Consider the following 9928-nt stretch of genomic DNA (forward strand, 5'->3'; position numbering starts at 1 on the left):
GCTTCTGCATGTTGATGTAGACCGACCTAATCTCTTCTCGCACCATCATTTTTTGGTGTTGCGGCTTGAGTAACCCTACTAAGTATCCATTGTGAAGTATCGTGGTGGTTGTTGGACTAAGAGAGGTAGGGGAGGGAGAGCACATACTTCTGCAAGGCAAGAGTTCAAAACTTCTATTGGGGACAAGTAGAGGCAACAAAAGGAGACCTACGGAGAGGCGCAACTACTAAATCGCACTTCCCTCTCTCCTCGTTGGCTAGATCTTTAAGGTCTCTTGGGATAGTTTTTTATGACGTTAAAACTCTCTTCTTCTTCTTCTTTTTCCCTTTGGAAACAACATAAAAGACATAGTAACAGTCTTGCCAACAATAACCAATAGTCAATGAAAGAGATGGGGGAAATTTGCAAATGAAAACCCTTTTAGGATTGCAATAGTCATGCTTTCAAGAGTAAAGCAAAAATTGTATCTCATTACACAAGCTCAAAGGTCCAAGATTTCTATTTAAGTACTGATGAGTCACAACTCTTAGCTAAATCTTGCTATGTCGCTCAAAACTGTATCTCATTACACAAGCTCAAAGGTCCAAGGTTTCTATTTAAGTACTAACGAGTCACAGCTCTTAGCTAAATCTTGCTATGTCGCTCACTTCTTGGACTTCTTGGACTTCTTGGTGGCCTCAGGGGCAGCTGTAGGGATGGTTGGTGATACTTCAGTACTCAATCCCTGTGCCAAGTGCTCTTCCCTCCTTGCACTTTTTCACTCGGCCCTGATAGCTTTTTCCTTAGCTCTACAGGCTTCAAACTGATTAGACACTGTCTTCTCATGATCCTTCTCAGCTTTAGACTTGTGAATACTCTCCATGAGCATGCACTAATTTTTGAACACGTTACCCTTGACCTTCATATACATATCATAGTACATATGCCTGTCAATCTTCTTAGCCTCCCGGTACTTTCTCAGTAACCGGCGAAGCAGTCGCATCCACCTCAACCAGAGAACTTTAGAGGGTAGCCGTGCCTCCCTAGTACCCCGTCTCTTACCATGTCATAAAATCTAATATCTAACCAACCCAAAGGATTTTCTAATATTAAATTGATCACTTAATGTAAGAGAATAAACGGGAACAAGTGTTAAGATATAGATATGTGCTTATAGATCTATCTCAACATGGGGCCAATGGTAAAGGGGCCCAAATGAGAGATGATCTATCAAAGAGCAAGGCTAACTAATGGAGCATAATACCTTATGGTTAGCTTCATTGAAGACCTCCAATAATGTGTGTAAAAGTCCTTTGACCTTAGGTAAGCTAGGGCTGAGCTTGAGGCGGGAACCCAGCCCAAGCTCGAGGTGCTTGTCGTGTTCGAGGTGCTTGTCATGCTTAATGTGCTTGAGGTGCTTGACCTGCTAGATGCTTGAGGTGCTTGACTTGCTACTTGATTAAGGTGATCAAGGTGCTTTGACATGCTTGCCTGAGATGCTTGTGGGAACACCCCTAGTTCAAGTGCATTGTCATGCTTGATGACTAAAGTGCTTGAGCACCAAAGTCGAACGTATCCCTACAAGAGGGGGGGCGAGCCATTTTCCTAGGGGATAGAGAGAGAACACACACTCACACACACAAGGAAGGCCCAAGCTTGAAGAGGCAGCAGGGACACATGTCAGGCCCCTACCTATGTTACCTTCATGAGATGCCTGAAGCCTATTGGTTGGCCACCCAAGCTTCAAGCATGAGCTACAACGGGGGGTCGGCCCAAGCAAGCTAGGGGGTTTCTTAGGGGGTATACTCACCCACACACACTCACAAACACTCTCATTGCGTGATATGCAAAGTGCAAGAGCTCCCTCTCCAAGCAAGTAGAGGTTGAGAGCCTACACCAACACTCTTGGCTATGGAGTGAAAATCCAACCAAGAGCCATGCTTCAATGCTTAAGCTTTCCATCTCCTTCTTCTTCATTACTAAGCTATTATGTATGCTAGCAACAAGAGTTATGATAAGTGAGGAACTAATTCTTTCTCCTACAAAATGTTTCTTCTTCCTCTTTCCTACCCTCATTCCCTGCTAGCTCTCTCCACCTTCGAAGGTGTTTGAGCTCTTGGGATAGTTAAATCTTTCTTCATGTTTATGTTATGTTTGTGATGCATGAAGTTTTCCATCTTCATTGCATCACCTAGGGCACAAGGAACACAAAGACTGTATTGTAACAAGTCTCTCTTAATGGGAGAAATCATAATACAAATGCCTATTGGAGGGGGGACCGGCTCCACATAAATCCGGTCCTCAACTGTTGTCATGTTCTCTAAATTCTCTCTCTTGCAAAAGTATTGATCATGCCAAGTTAACTAATTGCTATGATTATGTTGCTATTTTCAATTATGTTCACCCATTATGCTCACAAAGTTATTTCTCAAAAGTACTCTCATTAATTTCCGCTACTCTCAAGTTAGATAGGCCAATTCCATTACATTGGTATTAGAGCATTAGGTTTCTCTTTTCTTGCTTAAGAAGAGAGGTCCTTAAGTAGCCTATAAATGGTTGATGTTGTTAATTATAATAGGGTAAGTGGAACTGGGATCTATTATCGGTTTTGTTGAGCCCACTATGTGGGGGATGGTGCACACCTCGGGAACTTTGGACTTAATAATGGAGTGTTTGTAGACTTGCCTACGACTTTACCATTATTGAGCCATAAGAAGTCTGAAAGGAGCTAGCCCTTGGCAACTCTGCTATGATAGACCTACTCCTCTACTCTCTATAATTAACCACTTCGATCCGTGGGTGTAGATACTTAAGAGCCAATTTTCAAAGGCTAATAGGAGTGGCAACTAAGGTTTTGAATTGCCAAAGCATACACTAAGTACATACATAAATTTTGTTAACATGGATGACAATAATAAAGAGAGTAGAATGAACATTGATAGCTTTGATTTCGCACATAAAGGTGCTAATGATGATGCTCCCATGTTTGTGAATTATCTCATCACTAGGTTGCAGCAAGCTATGGGCAACCCTGCTTTGCAAGCCGAAGTTACTCAACAACTTTGTGCTTATGGAATTTCCCTTCCTCTCCAAGAGGAGAGAGAGCTTAGGAGACCTCTTGAAGAGACCCCCAAAAGAAGACTCTCTCCCATTCGAGAGGAGGAATCCAAAGAGCAAGAAAACAATGAAAGTTTAAGCTCCTCTGAAGATGTGGCTCCACGAAGACGGCGGTCTAGACGATCTCCCACTCCTCCCAAGAGGAAAGGATCAACACATAGTCCTTCTCCTCATCATTCTGAAAGGCAAGAGAGGAAACAAAGGAAGAAAAGGGCTAGGAAGAGGTCACCCTCTTCTCCTTCTTCTTCACCTTCCTCCTCTTCCGATGAAAGTTATGGCTATTTTCCTAGAGAATACAAGAGGGGAGGACATCACAAATCATTTCCTGCATGGAGAAGGTCACAAAAGCTAAAGAAGTTCAAGGAGGGAGGAAAGAGTATCTCTTTTCTCACCTATGATGGCACCTTCGGTGCTACTGACAAAGTGTTGATCTTCATCCAGCAATTTGATGCGGCCTTTGGAGATGAGGGCTTCACAGAGTCCTCCAAGCTACGCCATGTAGCTATGCACTTCCAAAAATCAGCTCGTCGATGGTGGGCTAGCCTTCGTGGAAATGGTGAAGCACCAAAGACATGGAAAACTCTACGAGTTTCCATCATGAAGCAATTCCTTGCAAGCGATGCAAAGGACAAAGTGCTTAATGAATGGCGTAGCTTGAAGCTCCTCTCCCATGAGTCTATCCACAAATATGTAGAGAAGTTTTGGGATTTACATCTCAAGGCTACTGTCTTTCAAAAGATAGACTTTGCCGAGCAAAGGCAGCAATTCTGTGCGGGATTACCTGAAGAGATGTCGGAATACATCAACTCTCAATGGCCTGGTACTATTAGCGAAGTAATCCATCACACCATGGTTGATTCACACATAAATTTCCATCAACGGGCTAGACGTAATGTCAAGCCCATGGAAAACAAAGATAAAAATGATGCAAAGGGAAAAACCAATGTTCAAAATACTTCCCAAGCCAATTCCAACAACAACAACAATCGGTCCAAGGAGAAGGGAGTTTACAAAGGTAAAAACAAACTCTCTCCTGAAGAGCTTGAAGCTTTTCGCAAGGACCATAAGTGTTTCAAGTGTGGGGAGCAAGGACATGGCTATCGCTCTTGCCCCAAGAAGAATGCTCGCAATGAGACTCCTAGGGCTTCTACCATCGAAGCTCCAAAAGAGGATGCTCATTGCAAAGGATCATCACTTTCCTATGCTTGGGGAAAGGTAAGAGAGAATGATGCCTTTATCTTGTTTGACCCTGTCTCTACTCTCAACTTCATATCAATAGAGTTGGCCACCAAGTTGGGCATTCAAGCTTTTAAGATGGGAGATATAGTAGTGGTTGATGCACCTTTCAAGGGACAACAAGCCTCCGTTACTCCCTTGATTGGGAAGTTGAGGCTTCATGTCCAAAGCTATGTCGACAAAGAAGACTTATTCATCTCTCCTCTCCAACATCAGGATGTTATCCTAGGGGCACCATGATTTGATCGCATGGCTGCCAACATGAAGTTCCCTGAAAGGAGAATTTACTTCACCTACAGGGGAAAGAACATGTATATAGATGCTAGTGAGCATGGTCGCACTATTCCACTTGTAAATCCTCTTGCTTTTGATAAGTCAATGAAGAGCTCAGTTTCTGCGTACATGATTTTTGTCAAAGATTCTCTAAAAGATACTAATGTTTCATCAAATGTAAATGGTAGGAATCAAGAAGAGTTAGACTTGTCTAATTTTCTAAAAGGATTCCAAGATGTGTTCATCGATGATATCCCTATGGGCTTACCTCCAAAACGAGGGGATGATGACAATCGTATTGAGCTCCTTCCTGGAAGCTCACCACCTAACAAGCCTCATTATCGAGTCTCACAAGCTCAACAAGAGGAGATCATGAGGCAAGTACAAGAACTGGTAGACAAAGGGATGGTGAGGCCTAGTTCCTCTCCCTTTTGCTCTCCAGTCCTTTTAGTGCAAAAGAAAGATGGTACATACCGTATGTGTGTGGACTATCGAACACTAAACCATATCACTATCAAAAACAGATTTCCCGTACCTCCGGTAGAAGATCTGTTTGATAATCTACAAGGCTCTACCTACTTCAGTAGGATTGACCTTAAGAGTGGCTATCATCAAATAAGGATAGTGGATGAAGATATCTTAAAGACCGCATTTTGCACAACGTTTGGTCTTTATGAATATCTAGTCATGCCTTTTGGCTTGACTAATGCACCAACTACGTTCAATCGTTTGATGGAGAAAATTTTTAGACCATATCGTAAATTCACTAGAGTGTTCTTTGATGATATCATCATCTACTCCAAGTCTTTGGAGGAACATAAGCAACATCTCCAAGTGATTTTTCAAGCATTGAGGGAGAACAAGCTTTATCTCAACCAAAAGAAAAGAGAATTCTTCCTTCAAGAGATTCAATACCTAGGTCATATTATCTCTAAAGATGGTATCCAAATGGATCCATCAAAGTTAGAGGTAATAAAAGCATGGCCTAACCCAAGAAATCTACATGAGCTAAGAAGATTTTTTGGTATGTGCGCATACTATAGACGCTTCATAGCAAAATTCTCTCAAGTAGCCGGACCACTACACGACTTAACTAAGAAGAACGTTAAGTTTGTATGGACTGCTAAGGAGAAAAATGCTTTTGAAAAGCTCAAAGAGAAGCTTACTTCCCAACTAGTCCTCGTGCTTCCAGATCTCTCAAAGCCATTTGAGGTCCAATGTGATGCTTGTGGTGATTGCCTTGGAGTAGTTTTGCTTCAAGAAGGGCATGCCATAGCATATGAGAGCCGAAGGCTCAATATTGATGAACGAGTCTTGGGAATTTATGAGAAAGAACTTTTAGCTGTTCTACATGCCCTAGACACATGGAAGCACTACCTATTGGGGACTCCATTTATCCTACGAACCGACCACCAAAGTCTCAAGTATTTCATGACGCAAACCATGTTTTCCGACAAACAAATGAGGTGGGCAAATTTTCTTTCGCAATTTAATTTCCATATTGCTCACATACTTGGTAAGCACAATCAAGTTGCCGATGCACTTTCATGACGACCAAAAGTTAATGCGGTGTCTATAGCTACTCACAATGATCTATCCTTTATGATAGATGAGTATGCTACTGACCCTGACTTTAGAGACATAATGTCAGCCCTTGCTTTGGGGAAGAAAGAGGAACCATTCAGTTTGCAGGATGGTTATCTTCTCCACGGCAATAGGCTATGTGTTACCCATTCCCTTCGTGAGAAAGTTATGTATGAATCCCATGCTCCTCCATATGTGGGGCATAGAGGTATTCAACCTACTCTCCGAGGAGTAGAGACATACTTCTATTGTCCTACCATGAAAGTGGACATACAAGAGTATGTATCAAAATGTGTAGTATGCCGAAAGACCAAGTATGATAGAGGGAAGCCACCTAGATTACTCCAGCCATTGCTTATTCCAAATTCACCATGGGAGAGTATATCCATGGATTTCATCTTTGGATTACCCAAGTCTATCCATGGGAATACAGGAATATGGACAATAGTCGATAGGTTTAGCAAGCAAGCAAGCACATTTTATTCCTGTCAAAAAGACTATTAAGGCACATCAAATGGCAACTCTCTTCATATCTCATATTTTCAAGCACCATGGATTACCCACATCCATCGTGTCAGATAGAGATCCTAGAATGACCAGTAATTTTTGGAAAGGTCTCTTTGAAAATCTAGGAACAAGATTGAATTTCTCTTCAGCCTATCACCCACAAACGGATGGCCAAAGTGAGATAGCCAATCTTACGATACTCAATCTACTCAAGACGTATGTTACCGAAGTAGATCAACGCTCACAATGGAAAAAGTACTTACCTCTTGTAGAGTATGCTTACAATAATACTGTACATACTTCTACGGGAAAAGCACCTTTTGAGATCATTGAGGGAAGAACTAAAAGTCCCTTGCAACTCAAAGTACAAGGGAAGATCTTCGCCACTGATGAGTATAGTCGTGACCTACAAGAATCTTTTCAAAATATTAGGGAGGCTATATCCATCTCTCAACAAAGGAAAAAAGTTGTTGCCGATAAGCATAGAAGAGCCTTAATATTCAAAGAAAATGATTGGGTCTTACTCAAGTTTCCTAAGGCTCGATTAAGGCAAACGACGGGAAAAAATCCTACGGGCCATCAAAAGTATTATGCTAAACTAGCAAAAAGATACTATGGTCCTTTCCAAATCTTGAAGCCCATCAATGAGACGGCTTATCAACTCAAGTTGCCCAACCATTGGCTCATACACAATGCCTTTCATGTAAGCCTACTTAAGCCCTACAAAGGAGAGCCACCAACTGAACCAATCATTGAAGACCCTCCCGAAGTTGAAGACCAAGAAGAGGTGCTACAACCCGAAGCTATCCTTCGGCATGAAGACAAGGTACTACGACATGGTAAGATTATCCGACGGTATCTTATTAAGTTCAAAAATTATCTTTTTGAAGATGCTAGATGGATGCAAGGAGTACAGCTTAAGGATAGTATGAACCTTGTCAATGCTTACAATGCTACATTAGAGTAAGCAAATGTACAAATTTCTTTTAAATGACTCATGTTTTTGTCTTATAAGACGTCCTTTTTTCAATTGTGCACAAATTTAATTAGTATGCATGCTTAGAATCATGTTTGTGATGACGACGTCTCTCAAACACCAAGTAGAATTTGTCACTTTACTTTGGGAAAAAGAAATGGACTAAAGAGCAGACATGCTTGCAGAAGCTATGTCTCCCAAGCACCAAATGGATTAGTCATCCATCTTGGAAAGATGTCGTAGGGTAAAAAGGGATCCTCTACCCGCTAAGTAAGATTGACTAATGACTAAGGCTTTATCTCTTCTACCTCATAGTCGAGGACGACTATGATTTCAAGAGAAAGGTAATGTCATAAAATCTAATATCTAACCAACCCAAATGATTTTTTCATATTAAATTGATCACTTAATGTGGGAGAATAAACGGGAATAAGTGTTAAGATATAGATATGTGCTTATAGATCTATCTCAACACGGGGCCAATGGTAAAGGGGCCCAAATGAGAGATGGTCTATCAAAGAGCAAAGCTAACTAATGGAGCATAAGACCTTAGAGTTAGCTTCATTGAAGACCTCCACCTTTGACCTTAGGTAAGCTAGGGCTGAGCTTGAGGTGGGAACCCGGCCCAAGCTCGAGGTGCTTGTCGTGTTCGAGGTGCTTGTCGTGCTTGAGGTGCTTGTCATGCTTAAGGTGCTTGAGGTGCTTGACCTGCTACATGCTTGAAGTGCTTGACTTGCTACTTGATTAAGGTGCTCAAGGTGCTTTGACATGCTTGCCTGAGATGCTTGTGGGAACACCCCTAGTTCAAGTGCATTGTCATGCTTGATGACTAAGGTGCTTGAGCACCAAAAGTCAAAAGTATCCCTACAAGAGGGGGGGCGAGCCCTCTTCCTAGGAGATAGAGAGAGAACACACACTCACACACACAAGCAGGCCCAAGCTTGAAGAGCCTAAAGCCTATTGGTTGGCCACCCAAGGGGTCCAATAGTAATTTAGGAGATTTAATTAATTGATTTAGCATTTATCAAGCCCTCTCTCTCAAAGGGGAAAGGGGGACACTTGTCTCAAGGCTACCTCTACTGCTTGTAATGCCTCCTCCTTATGATTGGCTAGGCCTGGAGGGGTCCAATGAGCTTCAAGCATGCGCTACAAGGGGGGGTCGACCCAAGCAAGATAGGGGGTTGCTTAGGGGGTATACTCACCCACACACACTCACAAACACTCTCATTGTGTGCTATGAAAAGTGCAAGAGCTCCCTCTCCAAGCAAGTAGAGGTTGAGAGCTCACACCAACACTCTTGGCTATGGAGTGAAAATCCAACCAAGAGCCATGCTTCAATGCTTAAGCTTTCCATCTCTTTCTTCTTCATTACTATGCTATTATGTATGCTAGCAACAAGAGTTATGATAAGTGAGGAACTAATTCTTTCTCCTACATAATGTTTTTCTTCCTCTTCCCTACCCTCATTCCCTGCTAGCTCTCTCCACCTTCGAAGGTGTTTGAGGTCTTGGGATAGCTAAAGCTTTCTTCAAGTTTATGTTATGTTTGTGATGCATGAAGTTTTCCATCTTCATTGCATCACCTAGGTCACAAGGAACACAAAGACTGTATTGTAACAAATCTCTCTTAATGGGAGAAATCATAATACAAATGCCTATTGGAGGGGGGACCGGCTCCACATAAATCCGGTCCTCAACTGTTGTCATGTTCTCTAAATTCTCTCTCTTGCAAAAGTATTGATCATGCCAAGTTAACTAATTGCTATGATTATGTTGCTATTTTCAATTATGTTCACCCGTTATGCTCACAAAGTTATTTCTCAAAAGTACTCTCATTAATTTCCACTACTCTCAAGTTAAATAGGCAGATTCCATTACATACCTTATCCTGAATGACCGCCTTTCCTTTTAGCCGCCAAAGAACGCTTTGCTCTTGCCCGCAAGTGTATCCTGGTTGGTTTCCAAATCACAAAGCCATCTTGACCAAATTTTTGATATTTTGCCATGAATTATCCATAGAGATTTTGTTGACCTCATTGCGATCGAGCCAAACCTTGTGCTTCCCACACTCTAACATGCGCGAGGCTCTTCTGTAGCTTGAGGGACACCGTTGTCGCCCACTCTTACAAAACCCTAATGAGATGAATATGGTGATGGGGACAAACCTACAGACAAAGCTCCTAGCTGCTTCTTGAGAACCTGCTTATGGAGAAGATTGGACTGTTTCTATTTGAGAGCAATTGAGCAACGCAAAGTG

At 42.1% G+C, this 9928-nt stretch overlaps 1 pseudogene; it reads right to left on the reverse strand.

Annotated features, from left to right (window-relative positions):
- Positions 1-643: 643 nt before the first annotated feature.
- Positions 644-9703, reverse strand: LOC147429200 (large ribosomal subunit protein eL19y pseudogene; annotated as a pseudogene).
- Positions 9704-9928: the final 225 nt, after the last annotated feature.

This window comes from Adiantum capillus-veneris, chromosome 22 (assembly GCF_014529385.1).
Source record: "Adiantum capillus-veneris isolate H3 chromosome 22, ASM1452938v2, whole genome shotgun sequence".
NCBI lineage: Eukaryota > Viridiplantae > Streptophyta > Polypodiopsida > Polypodiales > Pteridaceae > Adiantum > Adiantum capillus-veneris.